Source organism: Neophocaena asiaeorientalis, unplaced genomic scaffold (genome assembly GCF_003031525.2).
Source record: "Neophocaena asiaeorientalis asiaeorientalis breed wild unplaced genomic scaffold, Neophocaena_asiaeorientalis_V1.1 scaffold204, whole genome shotgun sequence".
NCBI lineage: Eukaryota > Metazoa > Chordata > Mammalia > Artiodactyla > Phocoenidae > Neophocaena > Neophocaena asiaeorientalis.
In genome coordinates, this window is record NW_020173922.1 from 118,958 (window position 1) to 132,207 (window position 13,250).

General features: G+C 48.0%; 1 long non-coding RNA gene across 6 annotated transcripts in view; it reads right to left on the minus strand.

Moving 5' to 3' along the window:
* Positions 1-514: 514 nt before the first annotated feature.
* LOC112404405 (uncharacterized) overlaps positions 515-13,250 on the minus strand; it is a 29,024-nt gene continuing 16,288 nt past the window's right edge. Inside the window, exons 3-6 of one of the 6 annotated variants that reach the window (XR_003004090.1) lie at positions 10,883-13,027; positions 9,812-9,896; positions 3,887-3,991; positions 3,644-3,797 (exon numbers count right to left, since the gene is read on the minus strand). This is a non-coding gene — a long non-coding RNA (uncharacterized LOC112404405). Of the gene's footprint in view, positions 1,813-3,643; positions 3,992-7,029; positions 9,897-10,882; positions 13,028-13,250 lie in introns of those variants that run through there. The other 5 variants (XR_003004091.1, XR_003004088.1, XR_003004092.1 and 2 more) reach the window with 5 other exon arrangements.

Genomic DNA, 13,250 nt, shown 5'->3' on the forward strand with positions numbered 1-13,250 from the left:
ACTGTGAATATTAATTGCAGACAAACTTTCTGCTTCTGCCATCTCTTTAGCCACAGGATTAACCTGTGGGGCTAGTGAAAAGAGAACTACATTTTAGTGTGCCAGATTTAGTACACACACAAAAATACTGGAAGCTAGCTTAAATTTGAATTTCAGATAAACAAATAATTTTTTAGTGTAAGTATATCCAGAATGTGTTTTCTCTGGCAATCTGCCACATTTTTCCAATCAATATTTAAGACTTAGAAAGAAAAATGAATGAATGAATGGTGAGGAAGATCAATAGGACAGAAACAAATCACAGAGGTGTAATTAATGCATGTCTAACACTTTTAAAATTTTTGTTTTTGTCAATTTAAAATATTTTCTATTAATTTTTCTTAATTTTTAAATTTTCATAAAAATAACATATATACCCCCAAAATTAAAAAGTTAAATAGTACTGAAAGAGACATGGTGAAAATAGCAGTCTCTTATCCCACCCAACCCCAGCTCCCTGTTTGATGCTCAGAGGTACCCAGTTAAATGCTTTCAGCTGTTTCTCCCAGTTTTAACCTCCTCTCCCATCTTTCTAAATCATATATTTATAGTGTTCTTTTGTTGATTTGTCAATTTTAAACATTACCCATTTTCTTGCAATCATGGGAGATGAGGATTGGTTTCTTTTACCTTCTTCCACCTACATCCTCCTTCCCTTTCCTCCAGCTTCCCATCACTGTATCACAGCCTTTGGTTAAATCAATAATCTGTGTTAACATTATTATGGCTCTGTAAATTTTTTTGTGTTGCCTTTATCTTCTTTTACAGTTTTTGTGTTGTGGGGTTTTCTGTAGGTAGCAATTGCCTCAGATATTTTATTGACTCAGTTTTTGGTAAACTTTTTCTCACAAACTTATTCTCACAACTAATTCTCACAACCATCTAATAGCCCCTCAACATAATTTTCCACCTAGTCACACCTGTTAGGTAATCCATCTGGCCCATCTCTATCCTGAGTCCTCTGTTCTCTGGCTCAAAGGGGGACATCCCTAGGCCTACTGCCCCCCTGGCATCCAGGTCTCCTTTACCATCATCCTGGGAATCCCTATGCCCTCTCCTGGGTATGTCTTCCTCATTCTTGGATTATTCTCTTATTTGGGTGGAGAGCTTCCTGAGAAAGGGAGCATGAGAGGCAAATTACTTGTGATCTCCCATGTCTTCAAGTGTCTTTTATTCTACCCTTTCTCTTAATGGTTTAGGTTTGGATTTCTAAGCTATAAATAATTCTCACTCAGAATTCTGAGGTCCTGACTCCATTATCTTCCAGCTTCCAGTGTTGCTGCTGAGAAGTCTGGTGTCTTTCTGATCTTTTCCTGATCCTCCCAATTGACCTGTATTTCCTTTCTGAGTCCTTTTGGGGTCTTTTCCTTATCCCTGGTGTTCTGACATTTCATGAAAATGAAACTTGAGAGAGAAATCTTCTTTTCTTTCCCTGAAGATTTCATAGCATTTGTAAAGCTTTCTTCTCCTCTCTAAACTTATGCATTCTTTCTCCCTCCCCAACACCTATCTCTCATGCCTGAGGCTTCCCTTAAATGTCTGGGGATCTTGGCTCTCAGATCATATTTAAGAGTCATGTGCTGAAGAGATGACTGGATGGTCAGCATGCTTGGGTAGAGCTTGTCTACCAGTGGATTGCCCTGTAGAGGGTGAGCTGGCTCTTCTATTGGGCGTCTGTAACAGGATCATGTAGGCCTTCCCCTTGAGTCTGCTCGGTTTCTTCAGAAGAGTTCTTGAGTCTTCAGCCTGCGGTATGCCTGGTTGCCAGGCTTCCTAGAAGCAGGGTGAGGAAAAGGGGCTGCAAGTTTACCTCTTAGTATCAGGGTTTCCATTTATTACCCATATTTTCAGTTCTGTACTCCATACTCACCCTCCATAGTGCCTGATGAGCTGACCCAAATTCCCCATGGGCACTTGAAGTCTCCTGCAGGAGCCAGCGAGGTGTGGCGACCCCACTGCCCACAGGGACCGTGCTCTCATGCAGTCTCCACCAGTTCCCCGCTCCGCACTCCATGTGCAGCTCTGCCCTCCCTGTCCCAGCAGTCTGCTCACTTCTCACCCATAAGCCCTCTGTAGGCATCAGGCCTTCAGCCTCCCCCTTGCTGCCATGTGACTCGCCACTCCTTCCTCTGCTTCCTGCCTTCCAAAAATGTGCTGACATACTTCATCTGCTGCCATGTCCTCCCTTATCTGCATAAACCTTGTGGATTTGTAACTCTTTTTACTCCTTTATGGTTGTTTGTAGTAGGGCTTTGGGAGGGAGCAGATGGAGCTTCATGAGAGGCTCTTTTGTCACATTTAGCCAGAAGTTCTTTAGAGTCCACTTTCACTCTGAAGTACTTGAGGGGAACAATTTCCAGGCCACGTTCTGAAATAACTCCTGCTGTCAATCAACACACTTTTTATTGTGTTTGGGGCTAGGTGTTTCTTTGTGGGAAATGGAGCAAAGTCCAAACACACACATTGTTTAATCATATTAGTAAAACACTTCTGACCTTTTGAACAAGATCCAAATGGGTTTCTCTGCTTTTGTCTAGGAACAGGGACAGAAAAGCATGAGAGGCACTTTGAAACATGGTCCCGGGCCCCAATGCTTACCAGACCTGCTCTGTCTTTTGGGCTTGAATAAAAGCAGGGAGAATGCTGAAATACCATCTTCTTTGAATTAATCATGAGCCCCACCTCTCCTGCTATCCTGTGTTTACACATTACTGCTATTGTGTTGTATCTGCTGGCGGATCTCCTTTCATCTGCAGCCACACAAGCCCTCTTCATTTAAAGCTGCACACATGTCTCTTGAATTAAGAGGGCATTTTAGCAATAATTCCTCATTCCTCTTATTGAAGGGCTCAAAGTCTTAGGGAAGGATCACTGCTGTTTCAATTGACATCTAAAGTCCAGACAAGCTAAGGAGAGAGAGCAGGGCCAGGAGGCTGTCACAGGGAAACGTGGCTCTGTGGGTGGGGCAAGGGGTTAGCAGGATGAGTAGATCAGGATGGAGAGGGCCTTGAATGCCACACTAAGGACTTTGCACCGGCCTACAGGCAGTGGGGAGCCACCAAGGAATCTTGAGCAGGACAGTGACCTGAGATAAACTGTGCTTTAAGAAAATTAAGCTGATAGCTGTGGGTGGGAGGGTTTGGAACAGGGAGAGGCTGGAGTCTAGGTGGCCAGTTAGACAAAGTGGCTCTTAATCCTGGCTTCACAGACCACTGGGAGAGCTTTTTAAAAATCCAGACCCTGGCCTCCACCCTGCTAGATTGTTTCAGGTTTCTGGGGAAGGGACCAAGAATCTGTGTTCTAATACATTCATCAGGTGCAGCAGTGAGCTAGATGGCTATTTTTTTTTTAATTTTTATTTAATTTATTTATTTTTGGCTGTGTTGGGTCTTCGTTGCTGCACGCGGGCTTTCTCTAGTTGCAGCGAGCAGGGGCTACTCTCCGTTGCAATGTGCGGGCTTCTCATTGCGGTGGCTTCTCTAGTTGTGGAGCATGGGCTCCAGGTGTGTGGGCTTCTGTAGTTGTGGCACGTGGGCTCAGTAGTTGTGGCTCACGGGCTCTAGAGCACAGGCTCAGTAGTTGTGGCGCGTGGGCCTTAGTTGCTCTGCGGCATGTGGGATCTTCCCGGACCAGGGATCGAACCCGTGTCCTCTGCATTGGCAGGCGGATTCTCAACCACTGCGCCACCAGGGAAGCCCTAGAAGGCTATTGAGACATGCCAGTAAAGGGCTCCAGACCTCAAACACGGGACTGTGGCTCTGGGAGGCAAAGGAGGACACAGATTGGAGGCAGGCTGCCTTCAGGGTGGGAAGTGGGGGGAGGGCAAAGGGGAGAGAGGGAGTCTCACCTGACCCCTGCCTGTTTCAGGACCTGAGCGGAGGGAGGCATGAGAAAGACCATCAGGTTGGGCCTGGAGAGCCAAATGGAGGCTGGGCCCCTCCTGCAGAAGAACCTAGAAGCAGATCAGATGCAGGAGAAGATAGCGACAGGGGACATTTAGGATGCCAAAGGGGCCTGGGACTTGGGGGAAGATGACTGCAAGCATCTGGCTCCCACTTGGTATGTGAAGCTGGGAAAAGGAGACTACGGTTCAGATCCCTCCAGTTGCACACGCACATGGACACATGCATGGCTACATGTGGACACGGACATGGACACACAGACAGTCGTCTTCAGCAGGAGGCAGAAAGTGTGGTGGTTCAGAGATTGGGCTCTGGAATCCAGCAGCCCTGTCCCTGTGACTCTGGGAGCCTCAGCCTCCTCACTGACAGAAAGCCAATGACGCTAGCAGTTAACTCGATATGGTTGTTGTGATGACTTGATGAGATGCTGTATGCCAAGTCTGGGCACAGAGCCTGGCACGCAGGGAACACTCCATAATGGTAGCTCTGAGTAATACTAAAAAAATGTGATCTGACTTCTGAAGCCAAGGAGCCATAAAGTATTTCATTCAGTGTATCTCACTTCAGAAGCCAGAGAGTCATAAAGTATTTCATTCAGTGTTCGGAGACAAGTCCACGGGAAGGCATGAAACCTCTCATTTGTTGCTATCCACTCCGGGTGGCTTTCTCTGGGTGTGTCTTGATGAGTCCTTTGCCTTTTATTTCTAGGACTCCTGGAGAAATGACAGTCCCTTGCTGCTGCGTTTAATTGGAGAGGATCTCAGAGACCCGAGATTATAATTATGACACGTTAAATGCCGAGCTCTTCAAAAGTCTGCCCTTGCCCTCACTGTCACCCTGAACAGCTCTGAGAACCCAAACCCTGCAGCCCCCAGAGTGTGCCCTGGGTCTCTCAGCCAGGCCTCACCTGGGAAATCTGAGTGATGGTGACGTGCAGGCAGCAGGAAGACACACAGTAAACCTAGGAGCCTGTGATGAGCTCAGGAGAGGTGAGTTGATGATATGCTATTTATAGCCCCACTAAGAGGCTCTGGCCGCCAGCTCCATGTGAGGCTGGGTGGAAATGATGCCTCTGTGGAGCTGAGAGCACAGAATGAAACTGGTGATTCATGGGCAGCAGCCACTTGAAGTACAAACGCTCCCGCGTCCCAGCCCCGCTGGCCTTTCAGACGCCCACTTTGGAAGCCTACCGTCTCCAATCTTCATGCCTTTGGACAGGATGCGAGGACAGGCAGGTTCTGCCTCACAAGGGACCTAAGAAGGGCAGCAATGCTCCTCAGAGAACCCCAAGACCCTGAGCCCACCCCTCCCAGGGCCTCAGCCAGAGCCCAGGTCAGGGCTGAGTAAGAGGCAAGCCCTGGGCTCAGGAGGCCTGCAGGTCAGAGAGAAAGGACTGTTCCTGCTCCTGCCCCCTGTCTCCAGGGGCAACACTGGCCACACAGCAGCTTCCTGATGACGCTTGTTCTGCCGAACATACAAATACGTACAATGAGGAAATCCTGGTAGTTTTTAAATTTTCCCCCCCAATTCCATAGCCCAGTACCTGTCACCTGAAATAGCTGTTGTTTATTTTCCTTGGTAATATCTTGGCTTCCAGGCCAAAGGATACTTGGAGGCCCCAACTCAACTCACACTCGGTGAGGAATGTGCTGGGGGGTCTCTTAGCTTTGTCAACCAAGACTGGATTGAAAGGGTCGAACCAGGATAAGGAGGCATAACTGAACTCTGGAGCCAGACTGTCTGGGCTCAAATTCCATCTCCACACTTGCCAGCCACGTGGCCACCATCACATTCTTCTCTTAGACCCAGTTTCCTCCCTGGTAAAGTGGCGGCAATAACAGAACTTACCTCAGTGGGTTGTGGGGAAGATGAAAAGAAGAAATGTATGTGAAGCGGTCAGCGCAGTGCCTGGCACATGGAAGGACTCAGTAAGTGGGAGCTGCCGCTGCTGCGTGCTTGTTCTTGGTGCAGCGTCTTGGCCCCTACACTGACACCATAGCCTGTGGCCCTGAGGCTCCTCATGGAGGTGGTGCCCTGAGCCTCAAGAGAGACCGTCTGTCCCTCACAAGCACAGCCCGCATCAGGCTGCCCAGCATGATGGAGTCCACCCCTGGGCAGCTTGGCCCTTTGCACTGCCTGCCCCTGCCCTTGCCTAGGAAGCAAGTGCCTATCTTTTGGGTTGGGCCTTGCCTGGGCTTGACCACTCTACTCTTCCACTCCTCTGGGCCTGGGGTGGCCCTTGGGGGCATTAACTATCACCGCCCAGTGGAGGACTTCACCTGAGGGCCCCAGGTATTAACTTGAGGTCTGTAGCCAGCAGGTTGCCCACCAAGGGGGGGCCTGGACAGCAGACAGGTTGGGCCCACCTCACCTACCAGCTGGGCATACAGCACAAACTGCTGAATCATGAAGGCCCACGAGGCCTTGGCTGTTTGTACATTCTCTCCTCTCTAGCTGTCAGCCAAAACATAATTGTAGCTGTCACTTTGGCAGCAAGACGCTGTGATGTGTCCTAGTACCACTGCCTCTGCTCCACGGCAGTGAGCTCTGGGGAGGTGGGAGGAATCTGCAGCTGCTCCCGTGGAGAGAGCCGTTCCGGAAAGTGACCTGTGCAGTGTTCAGCCAGGTGCAGCCTTAGGGGTGGTGTGCGCACCAGGGTAAGGCCCTGCATTAGAACAGACCCTGGCACGCCTACATCTGCATCTGCATCACGCAGTTCTGAAATGAGGCATTTCGGGCAGCTACAAGGGCTTGGAAAACAGCCTTTAGACTTACACGGAAGTTGGACTCCAGTGTGCCTGGGCTGAATGAGTAGTTAGACAGTGGGGTACACGGTGTAGGGAGATGGTGCCAGAGGTATACCTAGGGCCAGATTGTGAAGCAAGGGGCTTGAAGGCCAGGCCATGGAGCTCGGACTTGATCCTGCAGGTAACGGGGAGCCACTGAAGTACTTAAGGGAGAGAGTGATGTAGTCATACGACATTGAGCGTCTGCGCTCAAACATCCAAAGTAGTGGCACTAGGCGTAAAGACCCCCCCCCCCCCCGGCAGGGGGGGGGACGGCAGTGGTGTGCTGCGTAGGAGGGTGTTCTGGAGTGCGTGGGGCAGCAGCCCCAGGATTTCAGGGCTGACTGACTCTGTGCTTAGTGGGTAAGTGTGAGAAGGGTCAGCTCTGGTCAGGCTAGCTGCAGGTGTTCAGCACGTGAGAGGAGGCTCATGCCTGCCTTATTCCTTGGTCCTCCTAGGCCAGAGTTCATTAATGAGGCACCTGTGTGCAGATGTGCCAAATGCAAGGGACTGCACACACTCATGCCAAAGGTCAGGGGAGGCTCCTGGGGCTGAGAAATGGTCCCACTGCCTGTGGGTGTTGCCTCCCTCACCACACACACACTAAGAAAACAGCAGAGACAAATACCCAAGCTTGGGGAAATTCCCTAGAAGGAAGGTTCTATCCTAATGAACTTAAAAATCTGCCAGTTCATAGGTTGGTTAATGAAGACAGAGAATATGAAGTGTTGGGAGCCATTACTAGTGGTTGAACCACCCATGAGCATAGGAGCCAGAGCATATCTAGACCATCATGTAAGTCAGGAGGAAGACAGGATTCAACTGACAAAAATTGTGTGTACCCTGCTCAGAAGTGCATTGTTGTGTAAGCAGTGGTTTGGCAGTCATTATTCCCTTTCAGCTGCAAGCCAGGGAGGGAGGGATGCCTCTCAGCTGTCAGGAGAGGAAGGGAAGGGGGAAGGAATGTTCCCATTCTGGAATGATCTTCCATCAGTGTTCCCTGAGTTGGGCTGCCAGGAAGGCAGAAGGGAGGGGATGCGACAGCTACTGAACAGTGAGGAAGGTCCCTCACCTGCACAGCCCCTGACACAAGGTGGGTGTGGAGGGAGGGTGCCTGGAACCCTTTGGCCTGTGGGTGGAGCCTGAACCTTATCCTCTTCCCCGAGGACAGGCAGCACATCGTAACCACCACTGACTGCCCTGGGCTGGCTTGGAGCAATATGCCAAGCTGTAGTTTTTCCTATTTGGTTTGCTTTTTCCTTTAAATTTTAACATGTATCAGGTTTTTTTTTAATATAATATACAATCAGAAAAGTCCAAACAACCATATGTACAACGTAACAAATAATTATAAAGTTAATGTTATTTTTTTTATAGAGAAAAGTATAAAAAAAGAAAACAGATGGCCCTTAAACCTCTGCCTGGCCAACCTCCACTGAAATTCTTTTAACATAGTTTAAAAATTAAAATAGTACAAAAAGATATAAAATGAAAAGTAAGTGCCTCCTCCATCCCTCTGCCCCACAGGTGAACACTAACAGTTTCTGGTGTACCCTAAATTTTTTTCTCTGCATCAATAATATTTCTGGAGTATGTGATCACACAAGATGTGTCTGTATTTAACAATTTTAAAAGCGGATATACTCATGTCTGTCCCAAGATATAAAATGAATATGTGTCAAAGATTTAGTTTAACTCATTAATTAACGAGAGAACCACTAAAACGTTACAACCAATTCAAAGGAGAACTCAAAACTATCACACATGATAGTCAGATAAGGAATGCTGAAATCATTTCAGAAATGGATGCAAAATTGGTCAGAATCCACACAGCAATAGTCAGTTGCCTTCCACTAGACACAATCTGTGTAACTGTGAACAGGAATTATTTGCATTACTATTAAGGTGTTACAGCTTCCCTTCCATCTTTAGAGCTGAGAAATACCTAGTCAAAGACACAAAAGGCAGAAAGAACCTAGGTGGGTAAGTTATTCAGGACAACCACTAAATTTCAACATCTTTCACAGTTTTCCCTACACTTGTAATTGGCTCCCTACCTACATCCCTCCTTGGAATTCCCCTGCCGACAACCCCTGCTGCCCTGTTTGTACCAGTTGACATGCTGTACATGTTCCAGGTGATGGGCCAGGGCTGAAAGCCTAGCCTGGGAGAACCAACAATCACCCAGGCTGAGCCAGCCAAGTGCTCCCAAGGCCCTGACGCTCTGCTTCTTTGGTTGTGGGCCCTGGAGTTGTGAGTCATGGTGACTCAGGACTGGCAGTCATGTTGGGCCTTGTAAAAGATGGTTAAGGGTTTTGTGAAAAAGGGAAGAAATTAGAAATGCAGGGGGAAAGGGCCTGTAATCCAGCACAAAAGACAAAACGTTTGTCTAATGAGCTTCCAGTTCCTGGGATGACTTTGTGCATTTGGATTCTGTGAGAGTCCTCTTTATGCTGGCGTCAGCTTGGGTGGTGTCTGTTCCAATAATTCCTTACCCAAGGGAGTAGCTGACATGCAAGATGTATTATGACCTAAGGAGCTGGGGTGGTGTCTGAGGCAGTTTCCCACAGAGCCCAGGGTCTGTGTTGGCACCACGGGGCATTATGTCAGCTGCAGAGAGCAGGGGGCAGAGTGGGTCTATGATACATAGTATACTCTATGATACAGTAGAGTGATCTGCATCCTTGTACAATCACCTCATCTCCTATGAACAGGTTTTCTTATCTTAAAAATGGGGCACCATGCTCCTTTCTGGCTTCTTCCCTGGTCCCCATGGAGGTCCAGTGGGAGGCATGGGTGTGACTCTACTGCCCAGGCCAGTCATGTGGTAGGAACTAAGCCCACAGCACTGGCAGGGTGGGAGAGCTCAGCCCCTCTGTGCAAAGTGCTTTGGGAGAAGAGGTTTTGTGCAGAATGGCCAGTCATGATTAATTGATGGGAGGCTCTCAGGCAAAGGATCAGATTTCATAGATAAATACACACACACACACACACACACACACACACACACACGCTTTGGCTCTCTTGAGAAGGAAATGTTCATTCAGCATAAGGCAAGCGTATCTAAATCAAGATTTTCCATACCTTCAACGGGTTCCTTTCCACCATCTTCATTCATTCACTGAGCATGTACTGAGCACCTACTGTATGATGAGCACTGTCCCAGACACTGAAATCATGAGACAAAGAGTTAGCTCCTGCCCTTGCAGTGTTGGGAAGCAGACATACAAAATGAGCTTTACCAAGGAGTGTGATAAGAACAGAGAGAGGAAAACAAAGGATATTCTAGCAGCACTCACCCATGACCCCAGTGTGGCATCAAGGATCCTCAGGGCATGGCCAGAGGAAAGTCTAGTGTTGCTGGAGTGCCATGGAAAGTAAGGGGCTGGCTGCAGTGGGGCCAGTCATGTGGGGACTCGGGGGCCTCAGGAGAAAGTCCATACTTCACTCAAGAAACTGAGTGCTGTGGCCAGTTTTGTACTGTAGAACTGTTACTCTGGCTGCCCGTGAAGAGTGGTTGGAGGGGAACAGACTAGAGGCATAAAGACCTGTTAGGAGGTGGCTACAGGCATCTGAGCAGGAAGTGATGACCTGAACTTAGTAAAACAAGTGGAGGGAACTGATTCAAGAAATGTTTTGGCCAGGATTTAACCTGAGAAACGAGACAATGATGACCGTCAGATTTTAAGCAAGGACAACCATGTGGTTAGGGTGTCACCATCACAGGAGAAAGAAACCCCAGGAGGAGAAGCAGGTTTGGGGGAGGGGGATGGGCTGGACAATGGTGAGTTCAGTTTGAGACATGGTGAGTATGAAGGACCTATGCACATGCAGGTGGAAGCATTCTGAGGCAGATGGACACACAGGTCTGAAATCTAGGGAGCAGTTCAGGCTGTGAAGCTGGAGGGAATGTGGGCACAGACAAATTTACATGAGTGTGGTTGGGGAGGAGAGGGCAGGGGAAGAAGTGGAGGGGCATCATGCCCTTCGGCCCTAAAATTCTCACCTGCTGAGAATGAGGGTGGGGAAGGGGCTAAGGGCAAGGAGAAGATGCTTGGAACACCCGTTAGGGGAAATACCAGAGAATCTGACCTAGGCCTAACAATACAGGGGCCCTGGTGGCTTTGGAGGTCATAAATCTGCATTAGCACTGACCTGTCCTCCTCAGGGTCTTCTCCAGGACATAGAAGGCAGGAAGGTTGGTCGGCCTGTAGTACTTGGGCTGCAGTCTTACAAGACAATTGTGGCAGAAGGTTCATTTCCTTTTGAGTGTGTAGCAGAGACAGCTAACTGTTCACCAAAAAAAAAAAGTGTATCCCTTGCCCTGCCATAGAACAGAGTTGAGGCTAGGAAGGGGTGTCCCAGCAGAGGCTACATTTCCCAGCATATACCCCTCCTCTCACATCTGTTACATCTGAGAGGAGTCAAGTGACACGTTCTTGCCAATGGAATGTTGATCAGGGATGACATGTATTTTCCAGCCCCAAATAGTTAAGAAGCAGATGTGCCTTCTCCACCCTTCTTTTCCTCTTCTAGTTTAAGGCCCCCTTGGAAACCACATGTTGGAGATGGCAGAGCCACAAGGTGGAAGGATCCCGGTCCCTAAATCATCCCTTGGAGGACACACACCACTGATCAGGAACACCCACGTGAGTTGTTTGTGAACAAGAAATCAGCTATATTGTCTGAGCCAATATACATTTGGGGATTTGTTTGTTACAGCATCTAGCACTACCCTGACTAATACAGGGTTTAAGAAAGTTGTTGGTTCTTCAGATGATTCTGATGTGGCCAGACTGGAGAATCAACTGAAGCCTCTTGGGACAGAAAGTCTTTGTTGAAGTGCAAGAGCAGGAGTGGAGAGCAGACTGGAAATATCTAGAAAGCAGGAGGTCAAGGCCTCTGGTAGAATTCAGGAGGCTAACATTTCAGAGAGGGGCTATCCTGCAGTGTGGCAAGAGCCAATGGGAAAAGGTAAGGAACATTAAGCAGGTCCGGGAACTGTGATGCTGGGGGTCAGGAATCATGTTGGATGGTTAGTCCACTTGGAAATTGTGGTCTGTGACAAAGCAGGACATGGGGTGGAGAGAGAGTGTCAGAGGTCTGGCCACTGTCTTGCAACCAGGGCAATGGGAAGAAGTGCTTTAGTTAAAAACTAGACTAACCATCAGGACTGCCATCACTAAGCCCCGTCAGCTGCCATGGCTGAATGGATCTGAGCAGGGTGTCTCATCATTGGTGAGGATTTGTTCATTAGGCCACAGAGATGCACACCTGAAAGCTGGTCCATGAAAAGGAACACCTGTAAATGCTGAGGCAGGCTAACTCCATCCAGCAACAGAAACAGCCAGACCCACAGCAAGAGTGCTTCCTTCAGTTGGTAGAGAAGCTTGGCACTCTCCAAATTGCTTATTTACACGTCTGTTTGAGCCTCATGGACATCCCATATTAAAGACAGTGTCCCTCTGTGCCAGGTAAGGTCACCAAAGTGTTAAATAAATGATAGCACTCAGAAGGGAGTGGAACCAAGGTCTCCTGATCCTTGGCCAGTGGTCCTCATTATAAAATCCCTTTTACAGACATTTTTAGACATTAACTACCCATCATCTTGGGGAGATTTAGGCCTCAACACACCCCTGGCAGCAGGAATGACGGGGATGGCCTCCAAAGGCACTTCCAGCTAGCAATTCTTAAGAGTTTCTGAATGAGTAGTTCCAAAATAAGACTAGGAATAGGAATGACAGAAAACTCAAAATAATAGTTGTGAAAATAAGAGAAGTTTATGTCTCTTAAAAAAGAGTCTGATGTAAAAAAAAAAAAAAAAAGTCTGATGTAAATGTAAGGGCTGCTATGGCCCTCCACAATTTCAGAGGGTCAAGGCTCCTTCTATTTTGTTTTTTTCCCTCTATTGTTGTGTAGCAAATTACCTCAAAACTCAGTGGCTTATAACAACAATAAGCTTTTCTTACCTCACACTTTCTGTGCGTCAGGAATTCAGGAGTAATTTTCTAGGTGATTCTGGCTTAAGCTCTCTCATGAGGTTGCAGTCAGGATGTCAGAATGGAGCTGTGGTCACTTGATGGCTTGAATGGCACTGCAACATTGGTTCTGGCTGATGGCAGGAAGCCTCAGTTCCTCACCACCTATAATCCTCCGTAGGGTTGCTTGAGTGTGCTTACAACATGGCAGCTGGCTTCCACTAGCCTAGAGCAAGTGCAGAAGCTGCAGTGTCCTTTATGAAGTAGTCTCAGAAATCACACTATCATTTCTGCAATATCCTGTTGGTTACACGGGTCAGTCCTGTTGAATACGGGAGAGAATGAAACAAGGACCTTCCAGTAGTTGAGAATTACTGGAGGCCATCTTGGAAGTTGGGCTACCATATCTGCCATCTTCAGAGAGTGGCTTCATCCCAATATTCTAATATGGCTGCTCTAACTCCAGCTGTCACATCACAGAAGGTACTTTCTGGCTGGCATGAAAAAAGAAGAAAGGAAGAAGGCATGCCTTTCAAGAAGTTGCA